Genomic DNA, 23,205 nt, shown 5'->3' with positions numbered 1-23,205 from the left:
GAAAGCTTTCAGAGTGGGGTGGTCTATGCGAGACACTATTAACAAGGGTCGATACTTTGGAGATCAAGAAAAAATTTCGTAGTACAAAATATTAAAATGATGTAAAAATAAACAAAATTTTCCGACAACGTTGTTGTGGGAAAATAGAAAGAAAAAGACAAATTGCTCTCCAAAAACAGATTATTGGCCTTAACAGGAGGGCCCCCAAATAACTAAAGTTATGGGCATATATAATATTGTCCCTGGTAATTAGGGTTAGGGCAGTTGTTGTCACATGCTGATAAATTAGAATCCCAATAATAAAGGAATTCGTAGCTAGCAATCTTAAGGAGAGATAGAATCATCTAAGGATTCCAACTACCTATTTTACCGTGTGGTTGAAATTAGAAATATTTCTTGTTGACGAATTTCACTTGGACTCTAACTCCACATAAATTTCTACTAGTATAAATTAACTTCTTAAGAGTAATTTATTTACTACACCATCCAGATTGATCTTACCCTAGAGCTAATTTCCTCTATCAAAAGTATTTGGTATATTCAAAGTTCAAGATGTTATTAGATGATTATTCTTATGAGAACCAAGAACTTGATATCAAAGTTGAAGGTCCCATTCTACTCAGTTGTACTACTCAATTATTTGAATATGTATTTAAACATCTCGAGTAATTTATGTGAATATATATTTAAACATCTCAAGTGAATTAATATAAGTAGCATTATTTTCTTTCTTATTATTATATATTATTTTATGTTTCTTAACTTGACTGTTTGGGCTTGAGTTTGTTCATAATATTGTTGGTTGTAAATTTATTGGGAGGATTTTGTTTAGGCAATGATTTACATAATTTCGATTGATTCTAATTGTTGTTGTTTATAATTTGGTTCTCCTAATTAGCCTGCCGCCCGAAGGGCCAAAGTAGTTGCTTTTGTTGCCTTAGGTCTCGGCCAACCTTGGTTTAAATCCAAAGATATATTCTAGAACACAATTTTGAAAATTGTTAGAAACATGAAAAAATATATAGTTAGATGAAAATAAACTTTTCCAACTTTGAGGAAATTGGCCCAACTTTCTAGCCAAATTCTCTTTCATAAAAAAAGGATTCATCAACTTTTTCGGCTTGGCTCAATCGCTCCTGTGCAACGTCTGCAAATATGTCAATACATATGCTGCGCAAGTAAGGTTTGCTCAAAGTTATGTACATTCTATACAGGTTTGTATATATGTGGGCAGCGGTTGCACAGTCTAAACATATTTTTTGGGGGATTGCAAGTGCCTATAGCCAAAAGAAATTCTTGTTCATGAAGTGGGGGTAATCTTAGTGCAAGTTTGTGAGACCAACAATTGAAGTGGGTCATCCCCAAGAGTTTATAGGCAGTCACACCAATTTTATAGCCCGAGGTTCGTATATACTAGACAGCGAGTTGTTGTCTTTGCGGACACATCCGATAAAACTAGAACGGTACCGAGAAGATTAGTGTGGGCGTGCACAAGGGTGACATATACAACTAGAGAAATGGGCCAACTCTTTTTATTCTTCCCATCTTCCATGCTTGATTGATACTCTACTTTCATCTGATATAAAATACTTCTTAGGGTTTTAATAAAAGAAAGGTTTTTGTTGATGACAACACACCATGTTTAAATGTCATGTCATGCACAGGAATATGTTCTAAATTGACTTCTTTCTTCTCTTGAGAGAGAAAGGAATCTAAAGTTAAGAAGCCCCATAAAAGTTTATCTTTTCTAAAATTGATAGAAAATGAGAATAATCAGTCTAAACTACAAATGGTGAATCTTATAAAAGGAAAAGATAAAACTTCTTGAATACATATAGTTATGAATACATCATTCATTTGCTAACTTAATCTTCAACATTTCTTGACAGTGTTTTCTTTTTCCTTTCTAGATTCCTCAAATTCACCATTTGACTTCCCTTCCTTCTAGTGTGTTCAAATTCTGAATTTTGTTCAAGCATTTTTTCTTTTTTTTGGCTTTACTTGTCACTACAAAAATACGGACTAGTTGTAACAGCTTAAAGCCGTTACAACAAGGGAAAAACCGTTACAAAGGGTGAAACATTAGTACATATAGTATATTAACCAAGATAACTAAAACCCAATATTTGGGAGATAGGAAACTATGTCCAATCTGGACCAATATTTAAAAAAAAGAACTCATATCGTAAAACAACAACTTTATCCCAGAAATAAAATTGATTCACGCTCGATTCAAGTAATCAGATGCAATAGTTTCGATGAAATTTGAACTGACAATACATAGGGTAAATCCACAACCGGATCGACTAACTTACTCGTAGTTTTTACTCAACTTAATTTTATTTCTTATGTTGTGTAGCACTAATAAGTCAGGCAACCAGAGCAATAACTAACGTTACTTAGATCTAAGAGATGTCATTATTCGACATTCAGTTTTTCAATTTTCATGTATCATCGACAATAGCAGGACGATCACGGTTTTTTATTTACAAATTGATACCCTCAATCTCCAAAGCTTTTCAAGTCTTATGTCAAAATTTGACGTTTCGATTTTGAAAAAAAAAACAGGCATTCGAAAACATACAAAATGATTACAAACCGAGAACTGACACAGGTTTAGGAAATTCACCACATTATCTGTTTTCTGAGATACTAATTCAACAAAAAGGATAAATATCAAAGCACTAAATTCTTTACCAAAATATCGTTTAAAATGAAATTGAGGTAAGATTCTACTTTTCCTCTGGGGTGATTCATCGGAAGGAAGCTTCCAATTATTTTCATAACCTTCATAGTAAGATAACTGAATCAAACACCTATCCATAGTCCTTGCGCACCTTGAAATTTGAAAAGCACAACACTCAAGTTGTTCAACCTGACTGGCTGGCCAAGTATTCATTATATAAAGATGGCAGGAATTGGAAGAATATAACCAACTATGTGCTTAAGCGGAGATTGTAAACTTATCAGTTCAAATAGGAGATATAAGAGAAGGAAACAGCTGATTTTAAGAAAATATTACGGTTAAACCCTCAATCTCCAAAGTTTTTCAAGTGTTATGTGAAAAGATTGATGTTTTGATTTTGAAAAAAAAACAGGCATTCGAAATGCAAACAGAGAAATAAAACAGGTTTAGGGAATTCACCACATTATCTGTTTTCCGAGATACTAACTCAGCAGAAAAGATAAATATCAAAGCACTAAATTCCTTACCAAGATATTGTTTTAAATGAAATTGAGGTAAGATACTACCTTTCCTCGAGGGTGACTCATCAGAGAGAAACTTCCAATTATTTTCATAACCTTCATAGTAAGATAACTAAATCAAACACCTATCCATAGTCCTTGCAGCTTGAAATTTGAAAAACACAACATTTAAGTAGTTGAATCTGACCAAGTATTGATTATTAAAGATGGCAGGAATTGGAAGAGTATAACTAACTATGTGCTCAAATGGAGATTGTAAACTTAACAGTTCAAATAGGAGATATAAGAAAAGGTAACGACTGATTTTAAGAAAAAACTAGTCTTTTTCGGTCAATTAAATAGAGTAACTAGTATGCCATCAAACTTTTACGTGATACTCACTAAAGAAACCTGAAACTGCTCCAGTCCCATATTGAGTGGCAACAGATTTACTTGCACCAGTAGGGATATAATATATAAAAAAAATTATATCTTATTCTAGAGTAATAATAATTCATACAAGTGAATAAAGATTAGAGAATAAAGAGTAATAAGCAAACCATTTTTTAGGTACTTGATTCGCTGGATACTTCCAGTGAACATAGGAAACAACCTGTATTCCAATTGAGATTCAGAAGTATAAGAAAAACACAACACTTTGTAGTTGAAATAGGTCAAGATGCCCTAAAACAAGGGCAGTCACTTCTATTAAATAGACAAGGTATTACAAGTGAATATACTAAACTACCCTTTTACAAATAGACAAAATACATTTGTATTATATACACTTATATCCCCCCTCAAGCTGAACATCGGTTACCGAGTGTAAGCTTGTTTCGTAACATGTTGAATCTTGGAGTCGGAAGACCTTTGGTAAATACATCCGCCATATTTGCATCGCCAGGAATGTAGTGAACACGAAGTTGACCATTGTTGACTCGTTCACGTACGAAATGGAAGTCAATGGCTGCATGTTTCGTACGTGAATGAAGGACAGGATTGACTGCTAGGTACGTGGCACTTATATTGTCACAAAAAATCACTGGGGGCGCCTCTAGAGAAAAACGAAGTTCACATAACAGATTGTGAATCCAAGTAACCTCAGCAGCCGTATGGGCCATGGCCCGATATTCGGCCTCGGTGGAAGACATGGATACCGTGGGTTGGGTCTTTGAAGTCCAACTAAGAATATTGGGGCCTAATAACACACATAGACCTGACGTGGATCTCTTGTCATCTGGGGACCCTGCCCAGTCAGCATCCGAGTAGGCCGTGATATTGAAGTTAGATGACCGCCGGAGAAGAATACCATCGGAGATTGTTCCTTTTAGAAATCGAAGAATCCGTTTAGCCGCCGTGAAGTGAACAGAGGTAGGTAATTTCATGAAATTGGAGACTTGATTAACAGCATATGTAATGTCTGGTCGAGTTAGATTAAGGTATTGCAATTCTCCAACTAAGCTTCGAAAAGATTGAGGATCAGAGATGGGTTCACCATCATGAATAGATAACTTTGTTCCTGATTTGGCCGGCGATGGGGATGGTTTCGATTGAAGTAAGCCAAATCGATGTAGAAGATCCACTATATACTTTTGTTGTGTGATTATTATGGAATCCACACTTCTCGTAATTTCCATACCCAAGAAATAAGATAAATCACCCAGATCTGTTATAAGAAATTGTTGATGCAAAAGTGAAATTAACAAATTGACCTCAGAAGTAGTAGAACCAGTGATCAGAATGTCATCAACGTATAATAAAATAACGATAAACCCCACTTTTGTTCGTCGATGATACATGGACGGATCTGAAATTGACTGTGTAAACCCTAGTCGAACCAGAGAGGATGAAAACTTTTGATGCCAAGCTCGAGGAGCTTGCTTAAGACCATAAATAGCTTTGTTTAATCTACACACATGAGAGGGTAAAGAGGGATTCTGAAAACCCTTTGGTTGAGACATGAAGACCGATTCTTGCAATTCACCATTTAAGAAGGCATTCTTCACATCGAGTTGTCGGACCGGCCAATCATTCATCACAGCAAGAGATAAAACCGTTCGAATTGTAGTAGGTCGAACAACAGGACTAAAGGTTTCAGTATAGTCAATACCTTGTTGTTGATTGAAGCCTCGAGCTTTGTAGCGTTCTACTGAACCATCCGATTTCTGCTTCACTCTGTATATCCATTTACAGTCTATAATATTCATATTAGGATTAGATGGAACCAAATCCCAAGTATGATTTCGTTTTAGAGCATTGATTTCGTCCTCCATGGCTTTTCTCCAGTGTTCAACTTTAGATGCTTGACTGTAAGTGGTGGGTTCAATCAAATTAGGGTTCGTAATGTGAGAGAGAAGAGTAGGAGGTAACTTGTGAGAGGAGGTGAACAAAACTTTGGGGCGACGGGTGCCGTCACGGCTTCTGGTTACCATTGGATGACGAGAGGTTACCTCCGTCTGTGGGTTAACAACAGTGGGTAACGAAGACTCACTCATGTGAGGGACCACGCTGCTGTGTAGTGGAGCAGAGGGTAGAGACGTGTCAGGCGGTACAATGACAGGTGGATCAGAGGAGACAACCAACGGAACAGTTGTAGAGGAAGAGGATCCCTGAGCACCAGCTGGAGTTGTCGTAGGGACAGGTGTATGGTTGGAAACGTGTCTTGGACTAGGGTTATGCAGAGAAGGTGGGTTTTGAATTGGTAAAGAAGATTGAGATGAAAGAGAAAACGAATTTGGTACAGTCCAGGAGAGAAAGACTCCATTTGTGGAGGATGAAAAAGATGAGTTAGAGGAGGATGACGATTGTGATCTTTGAAATGGAAAATCAAGTTCGTCAAACAACACATGACGAGAAATATATACACGATTTGATGTTGGATCAAGACATCTGTATCCATTATTATCGGAGCTGTAGCCGATGAAGATACAGGGACGAGATTTGGGTTGAAGTTTAGAGGTGTTGTATGGTACTAACAACGGATAACAACGACAACCAAATGTACGAAGATCATTGTACTGTGGGAACCGAGAGAAAAGTTTTTGAAATGGGGATAAGCCATGAAGAACAGTAGTGGGAAGCCGATTCAGAGTATAAATGGCAGTACTGAAGGCATCAGGCCAGTAGGTAGTGGGAGTCGAAGACTGAAAAAGGAGAGTCAGAGATGTTTCGACAAGATGCCTAATTTTTCGTTCAGGTACCCCATTCTGTTGGGGAGTATGAGGGCAAGAACGACGATGCACAATTCCTGAATCAGCAAATAATTGAGACATTTGATGATTAACAAATTCGCCTCCCCCATCTGATTGAAATGTTTTAATTTTTCTTGAAAATTGATTTTCAACCTGAATTTTGAAATGTTTGAAGTTGTTGCTAACCTCTGATTTGTTTTTCAGGAAGTAAATCCAGGTATATCTTGTGAAATCATCGATTAATAATAGCACATATCGATTTCCAGAGTTGGAGACAACTGGAGCTGGACCCCATAGGTCAGCATGAATGAGTTCTAATGGAAATTTAGAGTGATGAACAACAGTATTAAAAGGCAAAGCATGATGTTTAGCTGAAACACAGTCTTGACATAAATTTCGATTGATTACAGACTTAGTTACTGGTAAGTTAAACTTAGATAAGATAAATTGAAAATTACGAAAATGAGGATGAGCTAATCTCTTGTGCCGTATTTCAGGACTGGTTCGAGAACCTTTTGAAGCCACTTGGGTAAAGAAGACTGAAGCTGAAGAAGGAACTTGAAGGTTGAATAATCGAAACAGGACATCAGATATCGTTCCGGCGAGTAGGATCGTCCCTGTGGGGAGTTCCTTAACAAAGAAACCAGAACGATGGAACACAATGACACAGTTAATATCTCGAAGAAGTTGAGAAATTGAGATTAGATTTTTTTTTTGAATTCAGGAACCAGAAGAACATTTTTAAGAATGAAATTATTATAAGGAAGATGCACATTACCAGTACCAGTAACAGCAGAAGTTTGTCCATTTCCAACCATGACCTGATCAGGAGCTTGAGTTTCTGTTCTAGAGATGGCAGAAGAGACATCAGAGGCAATGTGACTGTTTGCACCAGAGTCCATATACCAATGAGGATCATAGGCGAAGTGATCAAGACCAAGAGCAGCAAATGATTGAGAGATGTCATTAGGGTGAGTAATATTGAAACAATGACGAGCAGTGTGACCAGGACGACCACAGTATTGACAAATAACAGAGTATCTCTCTGGAGGATGACCTAAAACAGATCCAGCACCTCTATTTGAAAAACCCCTACCACCATTTCTGTAAGTTCCTCTGCCACCCCTTCTATTAGTTGAACGTCCTCTGTAAGAAGAAGAAGTGTTGATTGGTGGTCGAGTGAGACTTGGGGACTGAGTGAGTAAAGCAGTGGGTGGTGGAGATTGAGAGTGAAGGAGTTCAATACGAAACTCTTGAGTGAGAAGTAGAGAATAGAGCTCATCATAGGTTGGAGGAGTAAGTCTAGTTGTTATAAAGGTAACAAATGATTCAAAATCAGGACCTAAACCTGATAAAACAATAAGGACTAGTTCTTGGTCTGAAACAGAGTGACCAACAGATGCTAGAGAGTCTGAAAGATTTTTAATACGCAAGAGATAATCAGAAATTGATTGTGAGCCTTTCTTGCAGGTTTGAAGCTGGAGTTTGAGATTCATTAACCTAGCTGAGTTGACAGAAGAGAAATTTCTCTCCAGAGCTTCCCAAACAGCTTGAGAAGTGGTGAGGCCAAGGACCTGAGAGAGAACAGGCTCAGTTAGAGTGGCATTGATCCAAGATAGTAGCATTTGGTCAATACGATACCAAAAACAAAACTCAGGATTAGGGATGAGATTGGAGGAAGAAGGAGTAGAAGAGGGGAGAAACTCAGAGGGTGGGGGACAAGCACCATTAACAAACTTGAACAAATCTTGACTATGAAGAATAGGTAACATTTGACTGCGCCAGAGAAGGTAGTTAGTTCTATCAAGCTTGATAGAAATGAGATTTGAAATATTGGTAAGGGAGGGAAAAGAAAATGAAGTGGGTGGGTTTTGAGTGGTGTTGGGAGTAGACAGCATTTCACTTGAGTCAGCCATTGAAGAAAAAGAGAAGAAAAAGAAAGGAAGAAGAAGACACTGAAAACAAGAAGAATGAGAATAACTCTTTAGGAGGCTCTTGATACCATGTAGTTGAAATAGGTCAAGATGCCCTAAAACAAGGGCAGTCACTTCTATTAAATAGACAAGGTATTACAAGTGAATGTACTAAACTACCCTTTTACAAATAGAAAAAATACATTTGTATTATATACACTTATACACTTAAGTAGTTGAATCTGGCCAAGTATTGATTATATAAAGATGGCATGAATTGGAAGAGTATAACCAATTATGTGCTTAAATGGAGATTGTAAACTTATCGGTTCAAATAGGAGATATAAAAGAAGGTAATGACTGATTTTAAGCAAAAATTAGACGTTTTCGGTCAATTTAATAAAGTAACCAGTATGCCATCAAACTTTGACATGATACTCACTAAAGAAACCCGAAATTGCTCCAGTTCCATATTGAGTGGCAATAGATTTTGTCTGCAACAATAGGGATATAATATATAGAAAATTTTACTAGTACCTATCTTATTCTAGAGTAATAATAATTCATATAAGTGAATAGAGATTAGAGAGTAATAAGCAAACAATTTTTTAGATACTTGATTCGCTGGTTACTTCCAGCGAACAATAGGAAACAACTTGAATTCTCAATAGAGATTCACAAGCAACAAAGCTCGATTCTAGTGAAAAATGAACACCAACGAAACCAAAATTTCACCAAATAGGTAATCTACGAGCCAAAACATAAAATAAGAAAACTTTTTCGGAACCAAATTGCTCCTACTTCACAATATCGAAAATAAGTACATCAATTGATAAGAAACCAGAGTCAAAGAGGCGGGGGAGACACTATTAAGAAGAAACGATACTGGGAGGAAAAAAAAAATTTGGGAGTACAAAATTTTAAAGAGAAATAAAAAAACATTCCGCCAATTTCAGTTCACGGAAAAACAAAAAAAATTAAAGAAATTCGTTCAAGATTTTGTACCTAAAAAAAAGTTCTTATTACGTAAACGTTAGCCTAAATAGGAAAGGGGAGCCAATACCTAAAGATATGGACATAAATAAAGAATGCAGTCTAACTCTTAGCGAGTTATGAAGTTTAATGTCTTCCCTAAAACCGAAATGTAATCATATGTAATTCTCGTATTAAATAAGCTATTAGTGTGGGCGTGAATATTTGCGAAAAGTTGTTCAGATGTTTTGGCGGATGCTTCTATGAAGTTTTTGTAGGGGAAACGATTACCATTTATGCATTAAAAATTGAGTTCACGTACTATGTCATATACATAGCTCGCAAGAATAAATTTGGAGCTAGTATTACTTGATCAAAATCTCAATTGCAATAAAATATATGGGGCCGCTCGACTTAGATTTCAAATTTGGCGACCATCATAAGTGTCTATACATTATATTAAACTAGGATCCTCTATTTAGTTCACATAGATAAAATCTTAGATATATAAAATCCAGGATAATGGTACACTATCCTATATTAATGTTTCTCAAAAATGATAAACCCACAATCTAATGGCACCGGCACATTGGAAACTAATAAACCCACAATCTTATAAAACCTCCAAATTCAAATTAGAAAGTTTTCTCTGTATATAAGTTAACTATGCAAGTAAACTATTCACAAACAACTAAACAAGTCATTGATATCTTATGTCCTCTGCTCTCTGCTGAAATTATTTATGTCTCATCTTTTTCATTCCCTATCAGTACCCTTTATCTAAGTCTTGTTTCCAATTGATCCTTTCTCACCCAATAATGAAGATGAGGAAGATGCTTTCATCTCTAAAAACAAAGTTTGGTAAGAAACAAAGTTCATTCAAGTATGACCAATTGTTAGCAAAGGATACTAATAATACTGCAACAGTACACAAGGGTTTTCTACCGGTTTACGTTGGAGAAGATAGAAAAAGGTACGTGGTTCCGATAAAGTATTTGGTATATTCCAAGTTTAAGATGTTATTAGATGAATACTCAGATGAAGAGAATCTTCATTTCGATATCAAAGTTGATGGACCCATTGTGCTTCATTGTACCACTCAAGTATTTGATCATGTAGTTAAACATCTCAAGTAGTCAATTAATCCGAAAAATATGACCCAAAGAACGAAGGTTAAAGTCGAAGAAGTGTTAAAGTTGAAGAAGCGTGAACTTTGTTATTAAGATGATTAGGGTATCTCTTCACATATGTATAGATGGATCTTTTTTTTTAATCCTAGGTTGGTCATCTGTTGAATTCTGGGATATGCTTTAAGTCCCCCCTCTTGTATTTCGTTCAATAATAATAACAACCATAACAGGTGGTAATTCTAATGATGGATGCTTCGCGAGGTGTCAACTTAGTTGGGATGTCATGTCCAACATAATGAAGATATCACACCTTTCCAGATATTAACATATCGAGAATTTTAATCTGAAATATTTTGATATGTTATTTTACTTGTTGATTCTGTTTTTTTTTTTTTTTTATTAATTTGCCAAAATGTCGTATTTCTTACATTTGAGAGGAGATTTAGTTTGGCTATTGATCTAGAATCAGGATACCATAGAAAATGAAAAAATCAACTATTGATTTGAAAAGAAAAACAACAGTCATTTTTGAGTTATGAAAATTATAGGACTAGGGTAGTTATAAAATCCCTACAATATATGAATATCTGATGAAATCAAAGAGAAACAATATGTAGATTGCAACTACCTAGTTTATCCTACACAATTAAAACTAGATTGAGATTAGAAAAAAGATCTTATGTAGTAGTTTTAGAATTACAATTAGATTCTAACTCTAAAAATCCCTAAAGCTTCTTCTATATAAATCAAATTCCTAATTTATTTAATACACAATCTATCTGTGATCTTACGCTAGGTTGAAATTCTCTCTTGCGTTTTGCTTCTAATAATAAGAGTTCTTTCTCTCCTTTCTTCCTTCCAACCAAATAGTTAAGTTGAAGATGTTTTCGTCCCAAAAGAGAAAATTAGGTAAGGAAAAGAAAGACTTCAAATATGTCTCATTGTTAACAAGGGAGAGTACTACTGCAATATAAAAGGGTTTTCTACCGATTTATGTCGGAGAAGAATGCAAACGGTACATTGTTCCAATTAAGTTTTTTGGTATGTTCAAAGCTTAAGATGTTAAGTATTAGATGGATATTCTATGAAAGTCATGAACTTGATACCAAAGTTGAAGGCCCCATTCTTCTCAGTTGTACCACTCAAATATTTGAACATGAACTTTATCTGAGTCCTGTTTCCCATTAATCCTTTCTCACACAATAATGAAGATGATGAAGATGTTTTCATCTCTAAAAACAAAGTTTAGTAAGAAACAAAGTCACTTCAAGTATGACCAACTGTTAGCAAAGGATACTAATAATACTACAACAATACACAAGGGTTTTCTACCGGTTTACGTTGGAGAAGATTGTAAAAGATACGTGGTTCCGATAAAGTATTTGGTATGTTCCAAGTTTATGATGTTATTAGATGAATACTCAGATTATGAGAATCTTGATTTTGATATCAAAGTAGATGGACCCATTGTGCTTCATTGCACCACTCAAGAATTTGATCTTGTATTTCAACATCTGAAGTAGTCAATTAATCGGAAAATTATGATCCAAAGAATGAAGAGTTAAAGATGAAGAAGAGTTAAAGTCGAAGAAGTGTGTACTCAGTTATTCAGATGATTAGCTTAAATGGTATCTCTTCACATATGTTTAGATGAATCTTATAGTCTTTTAATGGTCTTATCATTTGTTAAATTCAGGGTTAGGCTTTAAGTCCCCCTCTTGTATTTGGTTTCATTAAATAATAATAACAATAGTAAGTGGTGATTCTAATGATGGATGCTCCGTGAGGTGTCAACCTAGTTGGGATGTCACGTGCAGCATAATGAAGATATGTAACGCCCCAAGCCTTAACAGTTGCCGATATTGTCCCCGCTTTAACCACCCAGGCCCAAGCCCACATGGGTACGGGGTTTTGTTCTTGGCGAAGGCACCACAAGCCCACCCAAAAGGCCTCGGTACTTACTAAGCTTGAGCTTACACATATAGCCCAGTCTCTGGACACTCTTGTGAGCAATGTGGGACTATTACAATCCCCCACCCTCAGCGAAGAGCCGTCCTCGGCTCTGATACCACTTTGTAACGCCCCAAGCCTTAGCAGTTGCCGATATTGTCCCCGCTTTAACCACCCAGGCCCAAGCCCACACGGGTACGGGGTTTTGTTCTTGGCGAAGGCACCACAAGCCCACCCAAAAGGCCTCGGTACTTACTAAGCTTGAGCTTACACATATAGCCCAGTCTCTGGACACTCTTGTGAGCAATGTGGGACTATTACAATCCCCCACCCTCAGCGAAGAGCCGTCCTCGGCTCTGATACCACTTTGTAACGCCCCAAGCCTTAACAGTTACCGATATTGTCCCCGCTTTAACCACCCAGGCCCAAGCCCACACGGGTACGGGGTTTTGTTCTTGGCGAAGGCACCACAAGCCCACCCAAAAGGCCTCGGTACTTACTAAGCTTGAGCTTACACATATAGCCCAGTCTCTGGACACTCTTGTGAGCAATGTGGGACTATTACAAAACCTTACTAGGAAAACCCAATGGGACAAAACCATAGTGAAGGAAAAAGAGTACAAATTCTTTGTTCATGTACATCTTTTATGTACACATAATCTGCCTCATCAAAACCTTGTTAAGAAAAACCCCGTGGGAAAAAAAATCTTAACGAAGGAAAAAAGAGTACAGTGTGAAAATATAGTATGCAGTGTTTTCATAAACTTGCTCCCCCTCATGAAGGTTGAGGGCGTTGTTCAACCTTCTATTGTCAGCTTCTATTGTCGTGCTGATAACGTGTTGTGAAAAATAAAGGAGGGAAGAAGAAAGATAATGGAAATATAGACCAAGAGATAAGGGACAAGAAGAACTACAATTGCATTCCTATGTTTGTAGAGAATATCTCTACTTTGGTACATTGGTATATTGAGTACTATGATATATTGGTTTGATCCATCTTCTTCATTAGCAAGTAACCTCTTTATATAGGCATTTAGCAAGATGAGTTACACATCCAATAGGCACACAATAATGGAGCTTGAATACAAAGTAATGGTGGAAAACCTATGGTGTGGTCATCCACCATAAATCTAATATTTATAACACTTTCCAGATTTATTTCTCTTTATTTATTTAACCAAATCTTAATTTCTCTCCTAATTTAACCAATTTCTAACTAATTTAGATTTTCTCTCTCTCTAATTCCTATTCTCTCTCCAATCTCAACAAATTCCTCTCTTTTCAAAATTTTCTCTTCAATCTAAACAAATATTTCCAGATTGGTTCAAAATTCTTTCTTTTTTTTTCTAGATTTGTTTCTTATCTCAAATTTCGATTTTTTCAAGATTGGTTCAAATTTCGAATTTTTCTCTCTAACTTTCCAGACTTATTAATTTAACCAATTCCTAATTTCTCTCAAATTTTAACCAATTTCTAACTAATTTCGAATTTCTTTCTAACTAATTTCTCTCAATTTTTTTCCAGATTGGTTCTTATTTACGGAAATTGTTTAATTTACTAGGGATTTCTTGTGTACTAGACACTTTTGTGTTGGGAAATTTTCTGGTTTACCAGAAACTGTTTAATTTACTAGGGATTTCTTGTGTACTAGACACTTTAGTGTTGGGAAATTTTCTGGTTTACCGGAAACTGTATGATTTACTGGGGATTTTCTTGTGTACTAGACACTTTTCTGTTGGGAAATTTTTTGGTTTACCGGAAACTGTTTTGTTTCCCGGAAATTGTTCTGTTTACTAGCCATTTTTGTACTTGAAATTTTCTTGTTTACCGGAAATTTTTCTGTGTACTAGCCATTTGGTTATATACTACACACTTTTCGAATTTATCTCTAGATTTTTCCTATTTTCCTCTAAATTTTATTCCTTTTTCATATTTTCTCTCCAGATTTTTCTCTCTCCATATTTCCTATTTTTATTCTTTTTATTTCTGTTTAAACATATTTTCTCTCTCCAATCTTACTACTTTCCTTTTCTCAAAAAGATAGATATGGCAAGAATATAATCGATTTCGAAATATTTATATAGAGAGAGAAAATTTCCAGAAACTTTACATATCTTCTTCCTCTGTTTCTCTCCAAAATTTACAGAATTTTTTTTAGAGAGAGATATTAGAAGTTTAGAGAGAGAGGGGAAGAATTTTCAGAAAATTTTTATAGAGAGAAAGAGAGGAAGATTACTTCAGAGAGATAGAGAGGAAAAAGATAATCAACGTCCATGGTATTCTGAAAGTTTTAGAGAGAGAAAAAAAAATTCCAGATTTCGAAATATTTATATGGAGAGAGGGGAAGAAGATAATCAACATCCATGGTCTTCTGAAAGTTTTAGAGAGAGAAAGAAAACGAGAATAGAGAGTTTACTCGCGGGATTCCAGAATTTCGTTTGAAAATTATGAATTTTCAAACCAGGACCAAGAGGGGGAGAAAAAGAAATGAAAACCAGCCAAAAATGAGTTGTCCTGACATTTTGGGCTGGAAGCTCATTTCTGGCCGAAAATGGTGTTCCCGCTCATTTTCCCCCCAAATTTTGGATCCCTCACTCATTTTTTGAAAAAATATATAGTTAGATTAAAATATACTTTTCCAACTTTAAGGAAATTGGCCCAACTTTCTAGCCAAATTCTCTTTCATAAAAAAAGGATTCATCAACTTTTTCGGCTTGGCTCAATCGCTTCTGTGCAACGTCTGCAAATATGTCAATAGATATGTTGCGCCAGTAAGGTTTGCTCAAAGTTATGTACATTCTATACAGGTTTGTATATATGTGCGCAGCGGTTGCACAGTCTAAACATAGTTTTTGGGGGGATTGGCAGTGCCTATAGCCAAAAGAAATTCTTGTTCATGAAGTGGGGGTAATCTTAGTGCAAGTTTGTGAGACCAACAATTGAAGTGGGTCATCCCCAAGAGTTTATAGGCAGTCACACCAATTTTATAGCCCGAGGTTCGTATATACTAGACAGCGAGTTGTTGTCTTTGCGGACACATCCGATAAAACTAGAACGGTACCGAGAAGATTAGTGTGGGCGTGCACAAGGGTGACATATACAACTAGAGAAATGGGCAACTCTTTTTATTCTTCCCATCTTCCATGCTTGATTGATACTTTACTTTCATCTCATATAAAATACTTTTTTAGGGTTTTAATAAAAGAAAGGTTTTTGTTGATGACAACACACCATGTTTATATGTCATGTCATGCAAAGGAATATGTTCTAAATTGACATCTTTCTTCTCTTGAGAGAGAAAGGAATCTCAAGTTAAGAAGCCCCATAAAGTTTATCTCTTCTAAAATTGATAGAACATGAGAATAATCAGTCTAAACTTCAAATGGTGAATCTTATAAAAGGAAAAGATAAAACTTCTTGAATACATACGGGGACGGATCCAGGATTTTCATTTAGGGGGTGCGGATTTATATACCTAAATAATTTTTTTTATTTTTGCGAACACAATAATAAATAAAATACTTATATTTATTAATTATATTGATACATCAACGATTACAAGTGCAATTGACCTCTACGAGAGTTCATATTTTGAAATGTTCGCATAATCGACTCATTGTCAATTTCGCTAAAAACTTCTGTTTCAATAAAGACTACTAAACTATCATTTAGCCACGCATCACTCATCATGTTTCTTAAGCGTGTTTTAACTAGCTTCATAGCTGAAAAAACTCTTTCAACAGAGGCAGTTGCAACCGGCAAAGTTAGTGTTAAAGTGATAAGCAAATAAACTAAATGATATGTTTTATCTCTCTAAGTTTCCACCAATGTTCTAGCAAGAGCTCCAATTCCATCTAAATTTGAGAAATCATCATTTTGCCTCATATCGTAAATGTAACTGTCAAGCTGAGAACTAAATAGCATAGTGTCAAGACTACTGAAATCTGACGGATAAAATTCAACAAGAAACATCAACTTTCTTTTGTCGAAAAGGGAAAAATCTCTAGATGGACTCAAACATGCCATACAACGGAGCAACTCGGTGTTCTTCTCAGTGAAACGAGAGCATTTAATTCTTGAATTTGCATATCAATAACGGTATTGAAAATCTCCACTTAATAGTGATAAAAGTTTGTAATTTGTTGTGCATTCCTTCTACTTCTCCCTTGAACTATGTACGAACCATTAAGATCAACAACTTCAATATTATGTCTTTCACAAAAAGTAGAAACATCCAGACCCACGAGTTGAAGTTTGTAAGATTTATGGTAGATGAATTGAAGTTTATAGGGGTTTAGGGTAGATGAATTGAATTTTATAGGGATTTATAGTAGATGATTTGAAGTTTATAGGGTTTAGGTTTTAGGGTAGATGAATTGAAGTTTGTTGGATTTATGGTTTAGAGTTGAAGTTAGTTGGAGTTTAGGGTAGATGAATTGAAGTTTGTAGGGGGTTTATGGTAGATGAATTGAAGTTTATAGAGTTTAGGGTACATTAATTGAAGTTTCTAGGGGTTTATGGTAGATGAATTGAAGTTGGGTTTATGGTAGATGAATTGAAGTTTGTAGGGGTTTACGGTAGATAAATTAAAGTTTATAGAGTTTAGAGTAGATGAATTGAAGTTTGTAGGGGTTTAAGATATTTGAATTGATTTTATATGTTGCTAGTTGAATTAATTATATTTTAAAAATAAAACTAAAAAAGTGGGCAAGTGAGTTCGTCGAACTCGCGCCATCAAGTTCCCTTCCTGTAAACCTTCCATGTCTCCATCAGGCCACACTCTAGCTTTGTGATAGTCATACACGCTCAGTTACATATAAAAGCACAGGAATTTCAAAAGAAAAATTAAAATGCTTGAGGTGGGGTTCGAACTCAGCACCTTACTGTCAAGTTGAATTTGAAACCCGTATCTAGACCACTCCGCCAACGTCTGCTTCATGTCATGTGCAGACATCATTATATACATAACTGTATACCTTCATATATATAAAAAAAAAAATTATTACTACTATTACGTTTTTTTTCGAGAGGATCGAGGACTCGCACCTCCATGGATCGGCTCCTGAATACACATAGTTATGAATAAATCATTCATTTGCTAACTTAGTCTCTAACATTTCTTGACATCATTTTCTTTCCAACATTTCTTGACATCATTTTCTTTTTCCTTTCTAGATTCCTCAAATTCACCATTTGACCTCCCTTCCTTCTAGTGTGTTCAAATTCTGAATTTTGTTCAAGCGTTCTTTCTTTTTTTGGCTTTACTTGTTAAGAAAAGTAATTTAGGGTGAAACATTAATATATATAGTATATTAACCAAGATAACTAAAACCCAATATTTGGGAGATAGGGAACTATTTCCAATCTGGAACAATATTTGGAAAAAAAAACTCATACCGTAAAACTACAATTTAGGGTGAAACATTAATATATAGAGATGTTGAAAATTTATCTAAACTCTTTGATAAACTCTGTGATTTTATTAATTCTCTTTTTCAATCAATCCATCACAAAGAAGATGATCTCAATTTATATCATCTAGAGAGAGAAAGAAATTGTTTGTTATAGAGAGAGAGAGAGAGATTAACTGACTTTCTTAATAGTTAGTTAAGTTGTTAATCATAACAACTTTCTCTAACTACTATTTAAACTATAACTACCTTTCTCTAACTTCTCATTTAATCAAATCAACTATTGAGTTAGTTCTCTTATTGAGTCAGCTGAGTCTTGTCAGCTCAGTCGGACCTCTGATTCTCTTATATCCCCCCTCAAACTATGCTTCTCGAAAGTGCATCAGCTTGTTCTTAAGAGTGGTAAAGCTTGGGAAAGGCAGACCTTTGGTGAAAATATCAGCCAGCTGAAGATGAGTAGGGATAAATTTGATCTGAAGTGAACCATTGGCAACTAGATCTCTAATGAAATGATAATCCACTTCTATATGCTTGGTGCGAGCATGAAATATAGGATTAGAGGTAATATGCTTTGCTCCTTGATTATTACAGAAGATGAGAAAAGGTTTAGATAATGGCATATGAAGCTCATCCAAGAGATAGCTAATCCATAAGATTTCAGTAGTAGCCACACTTAGAGACTTGTACTCAGCCTCTGTGGAAGACCTGACCACAGTTGGCTGATTCTTTGAAGACCAGGATAAGAAGGTAGAACAAAGAAAAATACAGAAGCCAGTTGTTTATCTTCTAGTATCAGGGCATCCTACCCAATCTGAATCAGAATAGGATTGAAGAGTAGTCAAGTTCCCTGGATTAATGGTGATCCCAGAGCCAAGAGACCCTTTCAAATACCTCAAAATCTTTTTCACAATAATAAAGTGAGATGACCTTGGCTCCTGCATGAATTGAGCAGTGTAGTTAACTACATATGAAATATCTGGCCTTGTGTGAGAGAGATATTGTAAAGCTCCCACTATGCTTCTATAGGAAAATGGATCAAACAAAATATCACCATCTAGCTTTGAAACTCTTGACCCACTAGCAACATGTGTTTTGTTGATTTTACAATCCATCATTGAAGCCTTCTCAAGTATTTGAAGAGTGTACTTCTTCTGAGTGAGTAGAATGGAGCCAGTACCATTTCTTATCACCTCAATCCCCAAGAAATAATGTAATTGACTAAGGTCTTTCATAGCAAATTCTAAACTCAAGGTCTTGATGAGGGATTCAATCAAAATTGAAGATGACCCAGTAAGTATAATGTCATCCACATAGAGTAAGAGTACCAATACCTCATTTTGCTGAAGAAAAAAGAACATAGAATGGTCTGTAGCACTCTTAGCAAATCCATACTTGAGAAGAAAATTTGCAAATCTAGTAAACCAGGCTCTAGGTGCCTGTTTTAAGCCATATAATGATTTGTGTAACAGGCACACATGATTCCTATTTATTTTATCAACAAATCTTTGTGGCTGAACCATACAAACCCTTTCATCTAAAACCCCATGTAAGAAAGCATTTGATACATCAAGCTGTTTGATAATCCAAGACTTGGTAACAGCTATAGTTAGAATGAGTGTCATTGTTGTAGATTTGACCACAGGGTTGAAAGTTTCATTGAAGTCAACCCCATCTTATTGGTGATAGCCCTTAGCAACCAAACGAGCTTTGTATCTCTCTAAAGATCCATCACCCCTCTGTTTCACCTTGTAAACCCATTTACATCCTAGAACATTCATAGATGATCTCTAAGAACTAAAGACCAAGTATCATTCTTTTGTAAAGCTAAGAATTCATCTTTCATAGCAATACACCATCCCACAGATTTAGATGCTTCTTTGAATGAAGTTGGTTCATGAAATTTTCGAAGAACAGCCACAAAAGCAGATGAAAGAGGATGATAAATGGAATAATGAGCAACATAGTCAGGAATGGACTTTGGTTTTTGAATACAACTCTTTGACATTGTGGTCATAGGGTGAAGATGTTGAAGTTTCAATATTAAGAGGAGACACAGCTATCTGAGTAGGCTGTACAGACCCATTTCTAGAAGTGGAAATAGTTGGTAGCTATAAAGACTGTGCTTGATTTTGGCTGTGAGTAGTGAACATAGGAATAGAGACAGATTTAAACTTATCAAGACAATGGACAGTGGAACAGAGACTGATTTAGACTTATCAAGACAATGGTCTTTAAAATAGAAGGATGATTCATCAAATATCACATGTCTAGAGATGTGCATCTTATCTGAGTTAATATCATAGAATTTGTAACCCTTATGCACAGAGATGTAGCCCAACAAGATGCACTATGCTGATTTAGGACTGAGTTTATCTTTTCTAGAATGAGCTAGATAAGGATAGCATGTGGAACCAAAAACCTTCATGAACTTATAGTCTGGTGCTTTATGAAATAGACATTCATAAGGAGATATGTTTTCTAGTATAGGGGTGGGTAACCTATTTATGATGTATGCTGAAGTGGAAAATGCTTCAAACCAGAAAATTTTAGGTAAACAAGAGTGAACAAGTAAAGTATTACCCATTTCAGTGACATGTCTGTTCTTCCTCTCTACTTTACCATTCTGTTGGGGAGTGTATGGACAAGAACACCTGAATACAATCCCATTATCATCTAGAAATCTCTTCAATTCACCCTTTGCCAACTCAGGAGCACCATCACTTTGAAACTTCTTAATTTTTAGAAGAGAGAAGATTCTCATTTGAAGCTTTAAAATGTTTGAAGCAATTCAGACTTTCTGATCTAACTGTTAATGGATATATCCATGAAAACCTACTATAATCATCATTGAAGAGTATATAATATCTTATGCCAGAAGAGGTTGGAAGTGGTGTTGGACCCCATATATCACAGTGAATCAATTCAAGAGGAAGTGATGATTTTGAAGATAAAGGAGTAAAAGGAAGACATTTACTTTTACCTAGTTGACATGAATGACAGACATTCTCAAATTTCTTAGAATAAACTTTGATCTTGTCTTCATGTTTCAATTGGAGCAATATAGCTTTTGATGGATGGCCCAACCTTGAGTGCCACAGATGAGGTTCTAGGCATTGAATAGCACTATGAGCTTCTAGAGAAGTACTGTGTTTTGTAAAATTTATAGGATATAGATCATTAACCATAGGACCCTCAGCTAGAACTGAACCAGACAGAAGATCTTTGATATTATATCCCCATGGAAGGAACTCCACTGAACAAAAATTCTCATTTGTAAACTTGGAGACAGATAACAAGTTCTTCTTTATATTGGGCACATGAAGAACATTCTCTAGTTTAAAAGGATGAGAAGAAATAGACAGAGTAGTATTGCCAGTTTCCATTATAGGCAAATACTTTCCATCTCCAACCATGACTCTTTCTTTGCCTTTATAGCCTTTTGGATCACATATGATAGACTTATTTTTTGTGATATGGCTGGATGCACCAGTGTCAGCCAACCAACGAGTTGATTCTGCCAAATGACACACTTGAATTGAATCATCTTCATCAAATGTAGAAGAACCAGATAAAATAGCCATATTGCATTCAGCAATTACTATGTCCTCATCATTATCATCTGAAAAACTTTCTTCAAATTCTTTTGTATCATTATCATCTTCCTCTTCCTCAATATGAAGACCAGCAAAATTTGGTTGATAGGGTTTGTTTGCTTTAGGTTGAGAATATCTAAAGAAATAATTTCCAGCCATATGACCCCATCTTCTGCAGATTCCACAAGGAACTGTAGCAAAATCGAAATTTTCAGCTTTTGGACCTAACTTAGGTCCTTCTGTGATGTTCTTACCTTTATTAAAGTTGGAATAACTCAATTTGACCTGATCTTGATGAAGATCATGTGTGGTCTTACTATGATTTGAATGATTTTGATAGGGTTTACCCTGAGGTTTCTGCCTATGATCATTCTTCTGTCTATATTGTGATTGTCGAACAAAAAAGGCATTTTTAGGTTCCTCTTGTGATTCATCGAGTAACCATTGCTCATGGTGTAGTAATTTTGACCTAAGTTCAGGGAATGTAATTCTTCCTTCTCTAATGTTATAAAAATAACAAATTGTCTATAATCTTTCCCTAAACCTAGAAGAGTAATTCTACAAAGTTCTTTGTCTGTTACCTTATCATTGACTGTAATTAGAGCATCAACAAGAGATTTGATCTTCCTGATATACTCACCAATAGTTGAGTTTCCTTTCTTTATAGATTGAATTTGTGAACGAAGTAAATCTTTCTTAGCTTCGAACTCTTCTGTGTATATGGGATCAAGATAAGACCAGATTTCATAGGCGGATTTTAAACCAAGAGCATCTGATTTGATCTCAGGTGAAAAAGTTGCTTTTAAGCAAGATTGGACAAAACTATCTTGCTTCTTCCATTTCTTATACTCGGGATTCAGAATTTCTCTATCATCTTCAACAATCTTCATAGCTGGTATTTCAATGGAGCCATCAACATAATCTATTAGATCAGCACCATATAAGATCGATTCAACTTGATCCTTCCAAATTAGATAATTCGATCCATCAAGTTTATCAGATACGAAATTAGCTATATTTGAGATCGAGTGATGGTGATTTGAAGAAGAAGAAGCAGAAGCAGCGGAATTGGTTGTGGGATTCATTTGGTTAGAAATCTGATACCATGAAAATTTATCTAAACTCTTTGATAAACTCTGTGATTTTATTAATTCTCTTTTTCAATCAATCCATTACAAAGAAGATGATCTCAATTTATATCATTTAGAGAGAGAAAGAAATTGTTTGTTATAGAGAGAGAGAGAGATTAACTGACTTTCTTAATAGTTAGTTAAGTTGTTAACCATAACAACTTTCTCTAACTACTATTTAAACTATAACTAACTTTCTCTAACTTCTTATTTAATCAAACTAACTATTGAGTTAGTTCTCTTATTGAGTCAGCTGAGTCTTGTCAGCTCAGTCAGACCTCTGATTCTCTTATAGATGTCATTATTCGACATTCGGTTTTTCAATTTTCATGTATCATCGACAATAGCAGGACGATCACGGTTTTTTATTTACAAATTGATACCTATCTTAATATAAATAATGCTTTTATTGACATATAATGACATATTGTGGTCCTTGAAGCCATAATCTTTGATGGAATCACTTCACTAGAATTTGAATAGAGTGGCAAATTTTAGTACAACAAAGTATTGAACAGAATCAATGCAAATGTATTCAAGTTTGTAAGCATTCAAACATAGCATAATTTAACAATGTCAGCAATCTTTGAATATTCCTCCCCCACCAAAGCATTCCAGGATATAAAATTTGTTGGCCCTAAATAGGCCGAATCATCTCTAAATTAGGTATTACATTACACATATTATAGAATCGTGACGACATCATGCAATATTGATATATCATAAAGA

The 23,205-nt window shown here is 35.4% G+C and overlaps 2 non-coding genes across 2 annotated transcripts; both read left to right on the top strand.

Moving 5' to 3' along the window:
* Nucleotides 1-1,428: 1,428 nt before the first annotated feature.
* LOC147568593 (U6 spliceosomal RNA) lies at nt 1,429-1,532 on the top strand. The gene has a single exon (XR_015231531.1). It is a non-coding gene; the product is annotated as a U6 spliceosomal RNA (small nuclear RNA).
* Nucleotides 1,533-15,364: 13,832 nt separating this feature from the next.
* Nucleotides 15,365-15,468, top strand: LOC147568592 (U6 spliceosomal RNA). The gene has a single exon (XR_015231533.1). It is a non-coding gene; the product is annotated as a U6 spliceosomal RNA (small nuclear RNA).
* Nucleotides 15,469-23,205: the final 7,737 nt, after the last annotated feature.

Source organism: Eschscholzia californica, unplaced genomic scaffold (assembly GCF_041429995.1).
Source record: "Eschscholzia californica isolate CP2 unplaced genomic scaffold, dmEscCali1.0.p SCAF_1, whole genome shotgun sequence".
Classification (NCBI taxonomy): Eukaryota; Viridiplantae; Streptophyta; class Magnoliopsida; order Ranunculales; family Papaveraceae; genus Eschscholzia; species Eschscholzia californica.
The sequence above is the reverse complement of the archived record's forward strand: the minus strand, read 5'-3'. Positions and strand labels throughout refer to the sequence as shown.